Below are 17,577 nucleotides of genomic sequence, written 5' to 3'. Positions count from 1 at the left end.
CCCTCGGATCCATGTCAGGAGTACGCAGCCAAAAAGAGAAAAAAGGATTTTGTACTGTGTTGGTGCCAGTAGAAAAAAGTTTTATTGCTCTTAGTAAGAGAAACAAGATAGCAGTCTTGCAGATGTGATACCTTTTAATGGTTAACAAAAAATAAATTATATTAACCCCTTAATGACTGCCCATATGCCTTTTCACGGTGGTCATAAAGGGTACTTATGCCACAGCATCGGCTTTTTACAGCACTGACTCATAAGCCCAGCACAGGTGTCCTGTGCCGGCTAGAGTGGGTGCCGGGTTGTCTAAAGGCAGTCCTGATCCTGCTCTAACTGCTGGGATCAGAGTTACCTGTCACGGTCAAAAGCAACCATGACATCTAAGTGATTTTACATGGAGGGCCTCCCTCTCTCTCACTCCATAGGCACCCTGGCAACGCGATCGTGGGGTGCTTATGGTTTCCTATTGGGCCATGTCAGAGGCATAATACACTGAAATACAGAAGCTTTGCAGCATAACTCCCAACTTTCAAGTATCGCATGGAGAGACAACCAAGAGGGGCAAACATTTTTCCCTGTTAAGCCACACCTCTAACCTCACCCAATCCCTGCCCATACACACCTGGTTCAGCCCACACAGTATAATGCCCCCCATAGTGACTCCCTACAGTATACTTCCCCCATAGATCTCCGCCCCACAGTACTGTATATTGCCCCTACAGCTGCCCCCGCACAGTATGATGCACCGTAGTGCCTTCCACATAGTATAATGCCAAATATCTGGCCCACTAAATTTAATGCACCATAGCTGACCCTTACAGTATAATGCCCCATAGATGCATCCATACAGTATAAAGCCCACACAGATGCCCTTATACAGTATAATGCCCACACAAATTCCCCCATACAGTATAATGCCCCATAGCAGCCCCCATACAGCATAATGCCCCCATAGCTGCCCCATAGAGTACAATGCCCCCATAGCTGCCCCATACAGTATAATGTCCACACAGATGCCCCCATACAATATAATCCTCTTATAGCTGCCCCCATACAGTATAATGCCCACACAAATTCCCCCATACAGTATAATGCCCGATAGCTGCCCCATACAGCATAATGCACCCATATCTTCCCCATACAGGATAATGTTCCCATAGCTGCCTCCATACAATATAATGCCCTCACAGCTGCCCTATACAGTATAATGCCCATATAGCTTCCCTCCTCCAGTATAATGCCCCCTTAGCTGCCACCATAAGGTATAATGCCCTCACAGCTACCAACATACATTATAATGTCTCCATACTCCCCCATACAGTATAATGCCCCATAACTGCCCCATACAGCATAATGCACCCATAGCTGCCGCATAGAGTATAATGTCCCCATAGCTGCCCCCATACAATATAATGGCCCCACAGCTACCCCCATACAGTATAATGCCCATATAGCTTCCCAAATCCAGTATAATGCCCCCTTAGATGCCACCATAAAGTATAATGCCCCCGCAGCTACCAACATACGTTATAATGTCTCCTTACTCCCACCATACAGTATAATGCCCCCTTAGCTTCCCCATACAGTATAATGCCCCCTTAGCTGCTACCATACAGTATAATGCCCCATAATGCGTAATAAAAAAATAATAAAATAAATACTTACCTAGCCCTGTTACCATGATGAGGGGAGATCCCTCTGCTCGTCCGCTCTGTACTATGAGTCGCTTAGCGCAGACAGGCGCAATGACGTCACTGCATCGCTCCTGTATGTGCTGAACGGCTCATGGCCGCTCCACACAGTGAATTCTGAAGAAGGGAGCTGACGGTCCCTTGCTTCAGCATTGGATTCAACTGTGTCTGCGTCCTGAGGCTGGTCACTAAAGAGTTAAACAGCGAGTTTTCGAGACTACTTAGCTCTCTTAATTTAGTGCACAGAATCAGGTACTGTACATGTGAATAATCTACATCCAATGCTAACGAAGAGACCTAAGTAGTCTGGAAAGACTGCTGTTTAACATCATTTATTTTTGTTTGCCAATATCTGAAGACTGCTAGTACACTGCATGAGGCTTATCTGTCCAATATCTGCAGCAGAATAACCCTCTAAACATCACTCATATAGAAGCTGTTTGGTAATGTGAAGCTAAAAAGCAGCACATGATGCAGCGTCCTAAAGAGATTCAAATACAGATGCCAAACAGATTTACCGGTCTGGAAAGGGTTACAAATCCATTGTGAAGACTCTGGAACTCCAGTGAACCAGAGTGAGAGCCATTATCCACAAATGGAGAAAACCTGGAACAGTGGTGAACCTTCCCAGAAGTGGCCGACCTAAATTTTTTTGACCAAGAGCGCATCAACGACTCATCCAGGAGGTCACAAAAGAACTCAAAAAACATTGAACGTCTAAAAAACTGCAGTCCTCACTTGTCTCGCTGGTCCCCAAGACTTTTGGGATAATGTTCTGTGGACTGATCAGTCAAATGTGCAACTGTTTGGAAGATATGGGTCTCGTTATATCTGGCATAAAGCTAATACAACACTTCACCATAAGAACATCATACCAACAGTCAGACATGGTGGTGGTAGTGTGATGGACTGACAGGGTGGTGATTGTGGTGTGATGGCCTGACATGGCGGTGGTGGTGTTATGGTCCGACATGGTGGTGTTATGGTCTGACATGATGGTGGTAGTGTGATGGTCTGAAATGGTGGTGTTAGTGTGATGGTCCGACATGTTGGTGGTAGTACTGTGAATATCTGACATGGTGGTGGTAGTGTGATGGTCTGACATGGCGGTGTTAGTGTGATGGTCCAACATGTTGGTGGCAGTGTGATGGTCTGATATGGTGGTGGTAATACTGTGATTATCTGACATGGTGGTGGTAGTGTGATGGTCTGACATGGTGGTGTTAGTGTGATGGTCCGACATGTTGTTTGCAGTGTGATGGTCTGATATAGCGGTGGTAGTACTGTGATTATATGACATGGTGGTGGTAGTGTAATGGTCTGACATGGTGGTGTTAGTGTGATGGTCTGTCATGTTGGTGGCAATGTGATGGTCTGATATGCTGGTGGTAGTACTGTTATGGTCTGACATGGTGGTGGTGGTGATGTGATGGTCTGAGGCTGCTTTGCTACTGCAGCACCTGGAAGATTTGTCATAATTGATGAACCATTAATTTTGTTCTCTATCATAAAATCTTGAAGGAGAACGTCCGCACATCAGCTCCTGACCTAAAGCTCAAGCACAGTTGGGTTATGCAGCAGGACAACAATCAGAATCACACCAGCCAGTCCACCTCTGAATGGCTAAAAAAACCACAATGAAGATTTTGGAGTGGCCGATTAAAAGTCCTGACTTGGATCCCTTTGAGATGCTGAGGTGAAACCTTAAAGGGGCAGTTGATGCTCGAAAACCCTCCAATGTTGCCAAAATAAAAAAAATCTGGAAAGAAGAATTCGCTAAAATTCCTCCACAGCGATGTAAAAGACTCACAAGTTATCGCCACCATTTGATTGCAGTTGTTACTACCAAGAACAGCACCACCAATTATTAGGTTTAGGGCGAAATTACCTTTTCACATGGTTGATAGAGGTTTTGAGTAAACTGTTAAATAAATGGAATAATCATATAAAAGCTACATTTTGTAGTTACTCGTGTTGTCTTTATCTTATATTAAAATTAGTTGGATGATCGGAAATATTTCAAGTGACAGAGAAAATAATAGAAGAAATCAGTTAAAGGGCAAATACTTTTTACAGCTCTGTAGATGCTGCATGACTATAGTTTCCAGTAATTGTTACACAAGGGGACGCAAGAGAAATTACCAACTGTAGCAAAGGATGTATTTGCCAGAGTGGCTACAAAGAATGTCTCTCTCTGGATATGGCACTTCAACTTTTTCATTTTAAGTGTACCTCCAGTTACGAGTGCTGGGCAAAGTTGTGAGATGTGGAAAAACAGTAAGATGACAGTGACCTCGGTGTTTCCCTATAGGAAATAAGATTGTAGGCTAACTTGTGGGAATGTCAAAAAAACAGTCAGATTTTTTTGCAATGGCCCTAAGGTCATCTGAAACCTTGAGGAAAATGTCCTAGGTCTGAGTCTGGACACAACTATGATAAGTGGTGAATTAAGTAGACCATAAGCCCTGCGCTATTTTCCAAACATGGGTGTCCCCCTCTCCACCATCACCCTGCCATTTTGTGTCTATAATGAACACCACCTTTCTGAGCTAGCATGGACAGTTGGGTGTTACCATTCCCTTTGTCATCCTCCTGACAAAAGAAATGGTAATACCAAGTTGTTTATTAGTCCTAGGCTACACAGAGAATTTTTGTGGAATATAAGGATTTACCATAACAGATATGTCAGTAGAGGAGACAGCTTTTTTTTATAACTCCAGGGACTCACAGGTGACGTCCCGAAGTGCCATGGTGACTACTCCTGACAACAGCAGAACACTGGGGCGGCCGCAGGCTGGCATTATTAGGCTGAGAAAGACCAAAAACAGTGGGCCTTCCCAACCTGGTAATGCTAAAATGCTGCTGCTATGTTGTAGCTGGCTGGTTATGAAAAATGGGGGGGGGGGCTTGTCGTTTTTGACGTGATTCGCAGAACAAAACTTGACAAATCTGAAATGTGTTTTAACTCAATGGGAAGCAATGGGCCCCCTGGGAGCCTCAGGCCACGGTTGGCCGCTCCAAACGCCTTTATGGTAAGCTGCCACTGGCTATGATGAATTTTCTGGGAGATCAAATTGAAAAGGAGGTGGATAATGCAGCAATCTGGACTTTGATGATATAAGGAGTAATAACCTTGTCAAACCCCTCCTTCAAAAATTCGGGCACCTCTGTGGGTGAAGGAGAAAGGACAGGGCAGATTGTGAGCCGCAAATCATCCAGAAGAAATTTTATTCGGAAGTATACCTTAGTAGTAGCAAGCCCTCCTTAAGACATCTCAGTAGATCACTATCAACCTTCATGTTTCATCCTGTGGAGATAGGGAGTTTGCTACCCTGAGACACCCAATAAGCATGACTAAACCACACTATCTCGGGCCAATCTGAAATTATGCTGATAAGAGGTTTGACCGTACTGTACCATGTGGGCCAAAGTGAATGTCCATGGAAGCAACATTGCATTTACGGCCTGTTATTTTTTTTAACCTTTTTCGGCATTTCGGTGTAACTGTACGCCCATTTTAGCGATACCGTACCTTCACACAAATCAGCGTACAGGTACACCCTGAAGATGAATCAGGCACAGGAACTGTGCAATGTATTATAACAGGGATCAGAAGATTGGGCCTTTAAGTCCCCTAGTGGGGTGGGAAAAAAAATAAAAATAACAAAAAAAGTTTTTGAAAAATAAATAAACAAAAGTTTTAAAGACTATGTAAACCTTTGAACTTAAAAAAATAAAACAATGTATTATGTGATTTTAGGCAACATTTAAACAGGTTTTTATTAAAAAGATGCTTTACTCTTTGAGATACAGCTTCTATCCTCGGCAGCTGAGCCGTCAGTCCTACTGACCTGACGAATTTGGCTTGGACGGCAAGATACAGCTCTATGTATACAGAATACATATGTAGAAGAGAAAAAGGTTGGATCCAGCATGGGAAATAAGTAAAATGGAAACTGGTTCCAAGTTTAATGGTCAAAATCTAAAAAATCAGGACTAGGTTGGAGTGTAGAATCTCGGAGTGTGAGGAGAGGTATCATAAATGTAGGAAGCCTACGCGTTTCAGACGCTGCCAGCGTCCTTAGTCATGGCTGATACCATGACTAAGGACGCTGGAAGCGTCTGAAACGCGTAGGCTTCCTACATTTACGATACCTCTCCTCACACTCCAGGATTCTACACTCCAACCTAGTCCTGATTTTTTAGATTTTGACCATTAAACTTGGAACCAGTTTCCATTTTACTTATTTCCCATGCTGGATCCAACCTTTTTCTCTTCTACTGCTGTCCATTCATCGTGTGCCGACACGAGGATCCGTGCAGGGCTGTCTGAGCCATACAAATATACAAGGTGAGCTGGAGGCCTCTTTTCCTATTTTTTGTCTATACAGAATACATAGCAGCTGTATCTAAAAAAAAATAAAAAAAAGGAAAATAAAAATCTTATTAAAAATTGCTTATAATCACATAATACATAGTTTTATTAAAAAAAGAAATAAAATTTGAGTTCAAATGCGTACATAGGAATCACCCTGTTACCCTGATCAAGTCCTTTATAATTGGTAAAAAAAAAAACAACAAAAAAAACAAACATCTATATATAAGAGGTATCACTGCATTCATATTGGCCTCATCCTAAAAAATATCATGTTATGTATCTCACATGGTGAACAGTGTAAAAAAATCAAATAAAAAAAATTGGCAGAATTGCTTATTTCTAGTCACCTTTCTCCCAAAAAAATTGAATAAAACGTGATCAAAAAGTCGCATGTATCTCAAAATGGTACCAATAAAAACGACAGCTCGTCCTGCAAAAAACAATCCCTTACACAGCTCTGTCAACAAAAAAATATAAAGTTATGACTCCCAGAATGCAATGACACAAAATGATGACCATGACTAATTTATAGGTCCAGCAGTTTTTCACCCAAAATCCCAAAAAGTGCAGAGTGTGTTCCAAAAGGGAGATAAGAACGGACATCATTTATGAATATGACACCTACCCCGAAAAACCTGGCCTGTGCATAAAGAATTTTTTTTAATGCGTACTATAACATCCACGGATCCTTAAATTTATTCTTTATTTACCCCATTATTATACCACCTTATTATGCCCTGATGTACTCTGCTCAGCTTACATATGCCCCCACATTATAAACTGAATACCAGTAAAACTCCAAACAGAACTATTACCAAGAAAAATCTGCGCTCCAATAGCCAAATGGCGGTGCCTCCGAGCCTCGCAGTGTGCCCACTGCCCAAATGGCAGTTTATGACCACATATGAGTTATTACTGAACTCGGAAGAACCCACTTAACTATATGGGGTGTGTGTCTCAAGTGGCACAAGTTAAGCACAACAGGCACTCAAATGTTATATCTGTGGAAAAATGCCAATTTTCAATCTGCAACATCCATTGAGCACTAATTTATGAAAAAAAAAACCTGTGAGGTCAAAATGCTCACTACACTCCTAGATAAATGTCTTGGGGGGTTTAGTTTGTAAAATGGGGCGACTTCTTTGGGGTTTCTTTTATTACTTCACCTCAGAGTCTTTGTAATTGTTATACTGTGTATATCGCCAAATTAGGCTTTAAAGGTGCATGGTGCTCTATTACTCCTGAGCACTGTTGTGTGTCCAGGCAAAAGATGCCTTGTAGGGTTTTTCTAAAATTAGAAAACACAGTATATTAATTAGAGAGTTGGCTTTTCACATTGGCACAAGCTGGGCGCAGCATATTAGACACTGAATTGGCATATCTATGGAAAAATTGCCATTTTCACTCTGCAACATCTACTGCACACTAATTTCTGGAAAAAACCTGTGGGGGTCAACATGCTCACGACACCCCTGGGTGAATGCCTTGAGGGGTGTAGTTTCCAAAATGGAGTCACTTCTCAGGGGTTTTCAGAGTCCTGGTACCTCAGTGTAATGCAACATAGCATTCGAAAACCCATCCTGTAAAATCTGCGCTCCAAAAAACAAATTGCGCTCCTTTCCTTCTGAGCCCTGCCGTGTGTCCAAGCAGCAGTTAACAACCACATATGCGGTATTGCCATCCTCGGGAGAAATTGGGATTTTTAAAATAAAGGCCCCTCAAAGCTACTTCAAAACTGAAGTGGTGCCCAAAAAAAAATACGTTATGCAAATTTAGTTGGAATTTGAAAACTTGTTGGGAAACTTTTAAGCCTTCTAATGTTCTAAAAGTAAATAAAATTTAAAATAAATATGCCTACATAAATAACACATACAGTATACCTTATTTATTTACTAATTCGTGTGGTATCATTATGCATTGTGGAAGCAGAGGATTTTAAATGTAGGAAAAGCTAATTTTTCTAAATCTTCTGTACATTTTTAATTCTTTTTATAAATAAAGAGTAAACATATCGACCAAAATTTACCACTAAGATAAAGTACAATGTGTCACGAAAATAATCAGAATCACTTGGATAAGTTATAGCATTCGAGAGTTATTACAACATAAAGTCACACATGTAAGATTTAAAAAATGGGGCTGGTCTTGAGGGCCAGGGCAGCGCTTGCCATAAGGCAAGGTGAGCCTCTCGCCACAGGCGGCAGCCTGCTGTCTCTCTGAGGGGCCGGCGGCACAAAAAACCAACAGCTGCCATCCCCTCCTGCACTAATTGTATCTGCATCAATAGGAATGCATATACAATTGAATGGTTCACTAGCGCTGGCAGGGCAGGGAACATCAGTTCCTTGCCCTGCCATTCAGCGCCTTGCAGTGCTGAAGGTGGCCCGATGATGCTAAGGAGCAGGTCTGGCTAGAAGAGGCCTATGTCACTGGAAGACAGTGCGGGAACGGGAACAGGTGAGTATATAAAGTTTTGGTTTTTTTCAGTGAACATTGTGAATGGCATCTACTGTCTACAGGAGGCTCCATGGGGGGGCTTATCTATGGGGGCTCTATCTACACAAGCCTCCATCGGGGCACTAGCTACAGTAGGCTCTACGGGGCACCATCTATGGGGAACTGTACAGGAGGCTCCATGGGATGCACTATCTACAAGGGGCTCTATGAGGGGCACTATCTACAGGGGGCTGTATTGGGGCCACTATCTACAGGTGGCTGTATGTGGGCTACCATCTACAGGGGGCTGTATGGGGGTTTCTATCTACAGGGGGCACTATGTGGGGCCACTATATACAGGGGGCTTTATGAGGGGCACTATCTACAGTGGGCTCTATGGGGGGGCCTATCTATGGGGGCACTATCTACAGGGGGAACTCGACAGAAGGATCTATGGGGGGCTCTATCTACAGGGGACTCTATCAAAATGAGGTTCAATGGGGCACTATCTACAGGAGGCTCTACAGTGGCACTATGTATTGGGGCACTATCTATGGGGGCACTATCTACAGGGGGCTCTATCTGCAGGAGGCTCTATGAGGGGCACTATCTACAGGGGGTTGTATTGGGGCCACTATCTACAAGTGGCTGTATGGGGGCCAAAATCTACAGGGGGCTCTATGGGGGGAACAATTTACAGGGGGCTCTATGTGGGGTAATATCTACAGTGGGCCCTGTTTTTATGTGGTGCTTTATATTACTGCGTGACAAAATTATATTCAGCGGCACAGTGTCTGATGCTATTATATTTTGGGGCAATTTGTGTGGCACCATGAGAACTTTACCTTTGTTTATATGTGCAGAAATGTCTGAAAAGTGAGGAGCCGAAGACATCTGAGTGGCAAACTCTGCAGAAATGGGTCGTAGATGGGATAAGTCGTCATAAAGGTCTGGACAGGATGGAAAAGAAAAGAGAAAAAGAACGATGATAATCTGAGAAGATTTCACCTGTGAGTCACTTCATGTAAATGTATAATCTACCTCTGAGTGATCAGCAATGTATTCACTGTATGAGATGCAGTGAGATGATGGGTGGTATCATTCTTTTTTGCGAAACAGCAACTCCCATCATATCCTTACTATTGTTAAGGCCATACTGGAAGCTGTAGTTTTATGTCATACAAACCTATACGGCAGGGGTTAAACTGAATTTGCAAATGATCGCTGTACTTGTGCTGGTATTTCATATATATACTGAGCATGGTTCTGGTGCTGTATATATGTACTGAGCTTTGTTCTGGTGCTGTATTTCTGTACTGAGCATGGTTCCGGTACTGTACAGTATATATGTACTGAGCTTTGTTCTGGTGCTGTATATATGTAGTGAGTGTAACAGTCGCAGACCACCGCCTCCCCTTACCTACTGACTGCCGAGACTGCAGACCTCTCCTCCTGCCATCATCTCCCTCCACCGGAGACGCTAGCAGATCCGGGCCGCTCTACCCTGCAGTAACAACTTTGTAAATAACACATGTAAATAATTAATTAATTAATTAGCCCCAGATCACTCTGGACTATAAAAAGGGGCCTGTCCTTTCACTCCTTGCCTGAGCGTTGGGTGTATTCCCATGTTAGTCTTAGCAAATGGTCCCTTAGTGTTATCCTGTTCCCGTTGTTCCTGTGCCCTGATACCTGTATCCTGTATCCCGTGGTATGTTTGTTCCATAGCCTTAGAGTGTTGGAGTCGTGTTGTGCCACCTGTCACACCTGCTGTTATATACCACGTCTGGTGTCATCTGCCATGCCTGATATCATCCGCCACATATGGCATCATCTACCTTCAAGTTTCATCTGTGCCTAAGCCTCTGCTACAGGTACTCTTGTACTAGGACTTTGTATAGACTGTTGTTATGCCAGTTGCTACTCCGCTACGGCGGGGCGGCCTAGTGGGTCCACATACCAACGGATCGTGACAGTACGCTCAGACCATGGATCCTGCTGGTCAACCCAAGACCAGGACGACGTCACAAGTCATGCAGGCAGACATGCGAGACCTTCTGTCACGATAAGACCAAATCCTCCAGGCGGTGAACGCCATTGCACATTGGCTGTATACGCAAGCTGCAGTCGTCACACCACCTGTTCCTGTTGCTCCTGCTGTTCTTCCTCCTACACCCCCTGTCAGTACCAGTGCCGACCCCCGATTGTCCCTGCCACTACATCCTCGCTATGACGGAGGCGTGAGGACCTGCAGGGGATTTCTGAACCAATGCCAGATCCACTTCAGACGGAATGCAAAGGCCTGCCCTTCTGACAACGCAAGGATCGCCTTCATAATCTCTCTCCTTACTGGCAAGTCCCTGGCATGGGCGAACCCCATTTGGGAACGCCAGGGACCAGAGACCCGTGACTTACAGTGTTTCTTACAGACTTTCTGTATAGTATTTGAGGAACCTGGGAGAGTTTCTTCTGCTGCTGCATCTCTGCTAACCCTTCGCCAGGGAGACATCTCCGTGGATGAGTATGCCTTTCAGTTCCGTACATTGGCTGCAAAACTGACCTAGAGCAATGAGGCCTTGGTGGCTACATTCTGGAAGGGACTGTCTTCTGAAATTAAAGACGAGCTTGTCGCTCCAGATCTGCCACCTACCCTGGATGACCTCATTCTTCTAACCACCTGGATTGACATGGGGATCCGGGAGCGGTCCCAAAAGGTTCGCTGGGAAAGAAGATTCCCTAGGCTTAATCCTACTTTCCAGCAACCCCTGCTGTCCTCATCAGTTGTTCCACCAGGGGAGCCTATGCAGGTGAACCGGCTCAAATTATCAGTCCAGGAGAGACAAAGCAGATGCACTTTGGGACTTTGTCTGTATTGCAGCCTCGGAGGCCATTTTGTGCGTTTGTGTCCCCAGAAGCCAAAAAAACTCCAGTGCCTAGGATTGGTTGGAGAGACAACCCTAGGCAGAACGGCGCTAAATAAAAAATTCTCTTCCACACTCTCCATTCCCGTGACTATAGTGTCCAGCGAGAAGACGCACCAGGTCTCTGCCTACCTGGACACAGGATCCGTGTCAAACTTCATCCAACAAGACCTAGTGGATCATCTCCAGTTGCCCACAGTTCCTCTGGAGACGCCCCTGGCTGTTGCCTCGGTGAATGGACTTCCTCTGCCCGATCCGATCGTGTCTGAGACCAAACCACTGAAGCTCCAAGTTGGAGCCCTTCATACTGAACTAATTTAATTTCTTGTCTTGCCTAAAGCCGTCAATCCTGTTCTGCTGGATCTTCCTTGGCTCTAGTTACATGCCCCAGTCCTGGACTGGAATTCCGGCGAAGTTCTCAAATGGAGCTCCAAATGTCTCCACCACTGCCTGTTACAGATCCATCCTGTCCAGCCTTCTCTGTTTCAGTCGTTAATTGGACTACCCACTCATTATGCTTAGTTTGCAGACGTCTTCAGCAAGAAGGAGGCTCAGATGCTTCCCCCACACCAGGCATACGACTGTCCGATTGAACTGGTTCCGAATGCTTCATCTCCCCATTGTCGGGTATATCCTCTCTCCTTGCCAGAGACTCAGCCCATGTCAACCTATGTCAAGGAGAATCTGGAGAGCAGTTTCATACAACAATCCTCCTCCCCGGCCAGGGCCGGGTTCTTCTTCGTTAAGAAGAAAGGCAGATCTCTTCGACCCTGCATTGACTACCGTGGTCTCAATCATATCACAGTCAAGAATAAATACCCATTGCCACTAATAGCCAAACTATTTGACCGTATACGAGGAGCCAGGATTTTCTCTAAACTAGACTAGCGTGGGGCTAACAATTTCATCCGAATCTGTCAGGGTGACAAGGGGATGACGGCATTAAACACTCAAGACGGACATTACAAATACCTGGCGATGCACTTCGGTCTGTGTAACGCTCCCGCGGTCTTCCAGGAATTCTTAAATTATATTCTCCTCTATGTCTATGTTGTGGTTACATTTACATGTGGCGCTTGTTCCCGGCCTTAAAGGGCCAGCGCGCGCACAAGTAGATAATTAATTATCCCCAGATCACCCTGGTCTATAAAAAGGGCCCTGCCCTATCACTCTTTGTCTGAGTGTTGTTGTGTATTCCGTGGCCCTTCCCACCCTGGTAATACTATGCTGCTGCCGCTATGTTGGATCTGGCTGTTTATGAAAAATGGGGGGGGGGGGAACCACACGTCGTTTTAATAAAAAAATTAAAAAAATTAAGAAAACGACATTGCGATTTTCATAACCAGCTAGATCCAACACAACAGCAGCCTGGCATTACCAGGGTGAGAAGGGCCACTGTTTCTGGCCTATCCCAGCCTAATAATAACAACCTGTGGCCGCCCCAGTGCCCGCCCGTCACTACAGATGGTCGGGTACTGGATCGTACCCGGTTCTTCCCAGCACCTCTGGTGGCGGTTCGTACAGGGGTAATAATGGGGGTTAGTTGCAGCCTTTTTACTGGTTAACCCTATGCCCCACCTTAGTAATGGATGCTGTCAGACAACTGCCATTACCAAGGCGCTAATAAAGTATTTTAAAAAAAACACAGAGACATAAGAAAATATTTTGAATTGAAATAAGAACTCCCCCACACAAGCCTCTTTCAGAATTTTATTTAAAAAAAATGTAGATCATCTCAGTAGTCCAATTTTTAAAAAATAATTCAATAAAATTTATTATATATACACAATTGAAAAATGAATAAACAAAATGCAAAAAGAAAAAATTAAATAAAAATTAATAAACATACAAAAATATACACATTAGGTATCCTCGTAGTGACCGTATATTACCCTTATGATAAAGTTATGACATCTTTTAATGTGGACGGTAAATACCATATAGAAAATATTTTAAAAAAAATGCCTAAAAATGTACAACTCACGCAAAACACAGCTGCAAACTGACAGAAAGTGAGGAAGCAGGAAAAACGAAACATTTTCTTGGTCCTTAACCCCTAGGCAACATGCGCTGTATATATACTGCTGCCAACGGGTTATCCCAATCAACCATAGATATATGGCACAGTAAGGGTATGTTCACACGCTGAGTCAAAAACGGCTGAAAATTACGGAGCTGTTTTCAGAGAAAACAGCCTTTGATTTTCAGGCTTTTTTGAAGCTGAAAATTAAGCTTCTTTTAATTTGGAGCTTCTTTTGAGTCTTCTTTTCAGGCTTCTTTTGAGGGTTTTTTTGAGACGTTTTTCATAGTGTTCAATGTAAAATCTGCTCCAAAAAATGTCTCAAGAAGTGACATGCACTTCTTTTTACGGAGCGTGTTTTTACGCTGCGTTTTTTAAAACAGCAGCGTAAAAAGACGCCCCGTATGAACTAAATGCTGTTTTTCCTATTGATTTCAATGGGCAGATGTTTGTAGGCGTTCAGCTTCTGTTTTTTTCAGGCGTTTTTCGAGGCGTAAACTCCCCAAAATACGCCTGAAAACACTGCGTGTGAACATACCCTAATGGTGCGGGCTCAGAAGCTGAGCCAGTATAAGCAGCGGGTGTCAGCTAGCTCCGATCCCATCCGTTTAACCGCTTTAACGGGTTTTCCCATGAGGGACATTTATGATATATCCAGAGGATATGCCATAAATGTCAGATAGATGGGGGTCCTATCTCTAGAACGGGGCTTCCTAAACTCTGTTCTAGCTTTTTGTGCTCACGTTACCTCCGGGCCACTTACTGATTACATGGTCAGGGGTTACGGAAACAGCGTAACTCGCTGATCTACTCTGTTTTCTGTAACGCTCATAGAACTGAACAGTATTTACGGAAACAGCATAGCTTGCATGCTACGTTTCTTCCGTAACTGCTATTAACTACTATGGGAGTTATGAAAACAGCGTATCTCAGCGAGTTACGCTGTTTCCGTAACTCCCGACCATGTCCTGACCATGTAATCAGGAAGTGGCCGGGAGTCAGCGTGAGCACAAAAAGCTAGAACGGGGTTTAGGGGGCCCCGTTCTAGAGATAGGTGTGGGTCCCAGAGGTGGGACTCGCATCTATCTAACATTTATGAAATATCCTGTGGATATGTCATAAGTGTCCCTCATGGAAAACCCCCTTAAATGCCAGTCAATGGCTACCATAGCATCTATGAGGTCCGTCAGAGTGCAGTAGCTCCCTCTGTTACCCTATCGCCTCCCCGTTTACAGCAACTTTGGGGTGCTGATGGGTTACTATGGCAGCCAGGGGCCTAACAAAGTTTTACACTTTACACACAATACAGACGTATTATAGTGCATTTATCTATCAGAGGATCGCATGTTCATCCTGTAGTGCAGTGGTGGGGAACCTCTGGCCTGCGGGCCGTATAAGGCCCGCAAGATCATTTGGTCTAGCCCGACCTCACTCAGACCGCTCTGCCGGTGCTGCGTCATTCACTACTTTGCTCCAAGTATGGCAGGGGCGGGGGTCTGAGTGAGGTCAGTGCATGCCGGCCCGTGAGTGGACCAGTCCAGTCACCTGACCTCACGTCAGCGACAGGAGGTCAGATGACTCAGATCAGGTGACTGGACTGGTCCACTCCCTTCACAGCACGCACTCATCTCACTCTGACTCACTCTGACCGCCCTGTCACGCCGTTATTCACTACTTGGCTCTGTTCGCTGTACTCACTCACATTTAGGATCATGAGTAGGGCAGACGGAGCCGAGTATGATGATGCCGAGTATGACGATTGCAGTCTGAGTGAGGTTGGTGAGTGCCAGCCCGGGAGTGGACTAGTCCAGTCACCTGACCTGATGTGAGGTCTGGTGATTGGACTGATACACTCCCAGCACACTGTTTCAGCACACTTGCTTTGCCAGCGGTGCCCTGAGCGGTGTGCGGAACTTTATGTTTACCTGGATACGTTGTATAGTGCCTTCAGGATGCACGGTGGTGCGGCTCGGTGGCGCTATGATGAGAAATTTAGGCGTCAATTGACTTTGAGCCCATCTGTTGGATGGACAACAAGGGCCACCGACGTCTGGATCTAGCTCTTGATGTTGCAGCATCGAAATGTCTCTTTCTTGCTGGGGCCGCCGGCTCCGGAGGTTCGCTGATGATGGGCATTGTAGAATCTATGCCACTTGCAAACTTTCAACTTGTGTTCTGTCTGCGAAAGATCACATTCGGAGATCCGTTGCTTCCGAAAGCAGAGGCAGCCTGCCCGGGTGGGCTCTTCCGGAGGGACAGAGAACACCGGTGATCGACGCTGCCGCCATGCGGCGGTGGTTCAATCTGTGCCTCAAGAGATAGGAAGCCGAGTTACGCAGTACTAGTTTTCTTTTGGTTTCTTTATTCCCTATGTGCCTGGTACTTGAATGTTGTTGTCTGATAATTTGGGTTTAATTGGTAGGAATTTGGATGTTGCAAGGAAAAAATTGCAAAGGAGGTCAATTTGGGACGCATAGCTGGCCCCTTTTGCTGCCCCTCTTTTGGTATATTGCGCATCTCTCCCTTGGGCCTGGTGCCCAAAAGGGAGCATGGGAAGTTTTGCTTTATTCACATTTTGTCTATTACTACAGGCGATTTGGTGAATAATGGAATTCTAACTTTGAGTCAGTGTCTTATGTTTCTTTCGATAGGGCTGTTTGTCTGGTAAAACGCGTGGGTATAGGTGGGTTGTTGGCGAAATCCGACATAGAGTCTGCACTTCGTCCATTGCCGGTTCACACGGACTGTTTTCACTTGTTGGGATGCATGCTGGATGGCTCTTTTTACGTGGACATATGCCTCCCTATGGGGTGTTCCATATTGTGTTCGTATTTCAAATCTTTTAGTACGTTTTTGGAATGGATGGTTTTGAGTCGGGTTTTGCTTCTGTGTTGCATTATCTGGATGATTTTGTTTTTGTAAGTCCAGCGGGTTCCCCAGTTGGTAACATTCTGTTGGATTTATTTTGCCATTTAATGACTATTGGTGTACCATTATCTTTTGAAAAAAACCGAAGGCCCCTTTACGTGTCTGTCTTTTTCTTGGCATAGAAATTGATACTGTTGCTATGGTTTTTTCCGCCTGCCTGGGGACAAGATAGACAGAATATCTTCTTTGCTTAGTCGGTTTGTTTTGGTGAATAAGTGCATGCTACATCAGGTACAATCGCTATTGGGTTTGTTGACATTTGCCTGTAGGGTTATGCCCATGGTGCGGGTATTTTGTAAAAGTTAGGGCAGATTCAGACGAACGTTGCGTTTTTGCGCGCGCAAACAACGCTGCGTTTTGCACGCGCAAAAACCATTTGACAGCTGCGTGTGTCATCCGTGTATGATGCGCGGCTGCGTGATTTTCGCGCAGCCGCCATCATAGAGATGAGGCTAGTCGACGCCCGTCACTGTCCAAGGTGCTGAAAGAGCTAACTGATCGGCAGTAACTCTTTCAGCACCCTCGACAGTGAATGCCGATCACAATATACAGCAACCTGTTAAAAAAAAAGAAAAAGTTCGTACTTACCCAGAACTTCTCTCCCGGCCGTTGCCTTGGTGACGCGTCCTTGGTGACGCGCCTCTCGACATCTGGCCCCACCTCCCTGGATGACGCGGCAGTCCATGTGACCGCTGCAGCCTGTGCTTGGCCTGTGATTGGCTGGAGCTGTCACTTGGACTGAATTGTCATCCCGGGAGGTCAGACTGGAGGAAGAAGCCGGGAGTTATCGGTAAGTCAGAACTTCGTTTTTTTTTACAGGTTCATGTTTATTGGGATCGGTAGTCACTGTCCATGGTGCTGAAACAGTTTAACTCTTTCAGCACCCTGGACAGTGACTATCTCCTGACGTCGCGTACCGGAATTTTTTTTGCCGGGTTCGGCCAAAACAAGTTCGGCCGAACCCGGTGAAGTTCGGTTCGATTGTCCGGGTTCGCTCATCTCAAAGACACTCCATTTGGATGTTTGGAAACAGAAAAGCACGTGGTGCTTTTCTGTTTACATTCATCCTTTTGACAGCTGGTGCGCTGTTTTAGTCGGTTCGCACGGAAGTGCTTCCGTGTGACCTGCGTGGTTTTCACGCACCCATTGACTTCAATGGGTGCGTGATGCGCGAAATACGCGGAGATATTGAACCTGTCGCGTTTTGTA

The 17,577-nt window shown here is 45.0% G+C and overlaps 1 protein-coding gene across 5 annotated transcripts in view; it reads left to right on the top strand.

Moving 5' to 3' along the window:
* The window catches only part of CAPSL (calcyphosine like), an 87,194-nt gene that overhangs the window by 18,701 nt on the left and 50,916 nt on the right, over positions 1–17,577 (top strand). The gene's annotated exons all lie outside the window — the stretch shown is intronic.

This window comes from Rhinoderma darwinii, chromosome 1, assembly GCF_050947455.1.
Source record: "Rhinoderma darwinii isolate aRhiDar2 chromosome 1, aRhiDar2.hap1, whole genome shotgun sequence".
Classification (NCBI taxonomy): Eukaryota; Metazoa; Chordata; class Amphibia; order Anura; family Rhinodermatidae; genus Rhinoderma; species Rhinoderma darwinii.
This window is presented reverse-complemented; position numbering and strand designations above follow the sequence as displayed.